Source organism: Meleagris gallopavo, chromosome 3, assembly GCF_000146605.3.
Source record: "Meleagris gallopavo isolate NT-WF06-2002-E0010 breed Aviagen turkey brand Nicholas breeding stock chromosome 3, Turkey_5.1, whole genome shotgun sequence".
In the NCBI taxonomy this organism is placed as follows: domain Eukaryota; kingdom Metazoa; phylum Chordata; class Aves; order Galliformes; family Phasianidae; genus Meleagris; species Meleagris gallopavo.
The window spans coordinates 66,587,588-66,590,099 of record NC_015013.2 but is presented as its reverse complement, the minus strand read 5'-3'; the positions used below and the strand labels follow the sequence as shown (position 1 = coordinate 66,590,099).

At 34.6% G+C, this 2,512-nt stretch overlaps 1 long non-coding RNA gene across 1 annotated transcript; it reads left to right on the top strand.

The window, feature by feature from the left end:
* The first annotated feature begins 343 nt into the window (after positions 1 to 343).
* Positions 344 to 2,465, top strand: LOC109367028. Its single transcript, XR_004159394.1, has 3 exons — positions 344 to 540; positions 717 to 938; positions 2,164 to 2,465. It is a non-coding gene; the product is annotated as an uncharacterized LOC109367028 (long non-coding RNA).
* The last annotated feature ends 47 nt before the right edge of the window (positions 2,466 to 2,512 follow it).

Genomic DNA, 2,512 nt, shown 5'->3' with positions numbered 1-2,512 from the left:
TTAATGATACCAAACACATAATGGACCCCAACCTCGCCCAGAAGACCAGATTTTTCAAAATTAATTCCAGTTGCCAACAAGAACCACCAGAATATTTTTCACAAGTCTACTCTTCAATCCTTTGTCCCCTAGTCTATATATATTTACAGGACTGTCCCATCTCAGGCACATTATCTGGCACTTGCTCTTATTAAATTTCATAATGCTGGTGATTGCTCAGTCCTGTAATTTTTCAGGATCTCACTGCAAGATTTCTCTATTTTCAAACAACTCCTCCTAATTTAGTATCATTTGCAAAATTAGTATGCCTTCAAGTCCTGCATCCAGATCATTTGTAAAAACAGTAAAGAGAACTAGTCTTAAAACCTACATCTAGTTTATTGCTGTGGCAGGGAGAGACATAGACTACAGGTTATGTGAACAATACTGTACCTTATTTTTCACCTGTACCAGATGCTCATCCTAAATGGCAAGAAAGAGAGAAACCAGGCAGGGAGGGGAACCTAGGAGCATTATAGACAGATCGCCTGCAATAAACAAGTAAGTGAAATTTCAGAATAAATCTATATTAACTCTAATAGCTAGGTTTTTTAAACTGTATTACTGGATTTCTTCTCAGAGTATTTTCCTGTCTTGACTTTTTTTCTCTCTCTTTTTTCTTCTATTCCATCCTTAAAACTCACTGGCAATTATTATAAGGTCTGTTTATTTTTCAGATTTTCTTTCCACCAAATTCCAGGCATGGAACAAAACATTTCTGGATGAATACAAAATTACAGTGCCTGTCTTCAGAATTTATCATCTTTTATCAGTAAGAAAAAAAAAAAAAACTAGTTAGATACCAAGAAAAGACATCTATTGTCAACATTGCAAACAAAAGTGTCATCATAGAAGCAGAAAGACTTTGTTAACATTGTTTTCCAGGGCATCACTGCCAGGTAACGTTTAAAGAAACATTTAAAGGAGTACTTCTTTTCTTATATTTATAAGGAGCTCTTTCAAATGGCAAGTAAAATAGGAGAGAGCAGAAAAATGCTTGTCTAAAATTATAATTGGTCAAGACAGTAGTTGATATCTAGGCTACTGAATGGTAAAAGCTGACCTCTCAGTACCATCTATATTGGCTACGGTGAATGCTTTCGAATTTGAGGATTCACATCACATCCAACAGCTAGTATCAAAGCATCTTCTGTCTTCTGCTCTGCCTGTATTCTTCATTATTTAGTGTTGTGTTTGTGTAAATTAGATTGTTAGCTCCTACATATTCTTCCACATGCTTGCAAAGCTGTATGGGCAATTTTGATACTATATATACTATAAATAATAATAAAATATCAGGCTTTTTAAGCTATTTATCACTGTAAACACTTCCCTCAGGTTATATTGTGAGCATCTCTATTTCAGAAAGCTTAATCCTGAAAATACATAGAATAAATAAATAAAAATATTACCTGGAATCACTTTCAGTCGAGAAAGTTATCAACGTGATTAAAAGCAGACAACTGAAATCTTTAGTTTTTACGGCCCTAAGATCTTTCTTTTTAAAACTAAACTATCTTACCAAAAAAAGAAAAAAAGAAAAAAAGGAGAACCTCTTATTTGACCCTACTTGTGTGTGTTTGTCTTTGTAACAAAAGGTAGTAAGCTGGAAAAATAATTCTTTATACAGAAGAGATATTGTTTGGTTTTCATTGTCTTCAATGATTATTCACCATTTTTGAATTTTTTTTTTTTTGCAAGTTTTCCATCTGAATACTCTAGGTTTTTAAATGGCATCTATCCCATGATTTCTATTTTTTTTATTTATTTATGAGAATATTTTTATATTTCTGCTTAAGGGACATTTGCCCTTCACTTTTCAAGAAAGTTCTCTATTCACTAAAACAGAGAGATTTTGGTTCTGGTAAATGGTAGACTGTGTCCAAGTGCCAGGTATAGATTTTGGTAGAAAGGAGCTGAGCCAATTTATTGCCTCCTCATGGTGAGCTCCATGCTCTGGGCCTTCACAGTCTCTACTATTAAGCTAGCACACACTGAAAAAGTCTTGCATCCTTCAATGAATCAGGATAATTTGGGGTAAAATGCTATAACAAGAGGAAAATATTTTTCCTGCCCTCTCCACCTTGCCCTGTGTAAACTTACCCAATGTTCTTTTTCCTCCAGGAAAGCCCAAAAGAGTTTCAAGTCCTCTTCTACATTTCCATTAATTAGAGAAATACTGGAAAATGCTGCTTTTTATTTGTTCAGTCATCAAGCACCACACAAGGATTTTAAGGATTTACCCTAAACAGAATGCAGATCTAAGAGGATGTCTGTTTTTTGCACTCTCAGAAAATGAAGATCCTACAACAGCTTATTAATCTTCTGGTTAATCAGGGAAAAACCAGGAAATCCAACTGTGCAGATTTCCACTGCGTGTACAAAATAGGGAGTGGGGATGGAGAGAAGAAAGAAAAATAATTTTTTCCAAGAGCTTGTTTCCTATAGGGTACTGATCTCTTTCCCTTTCTCT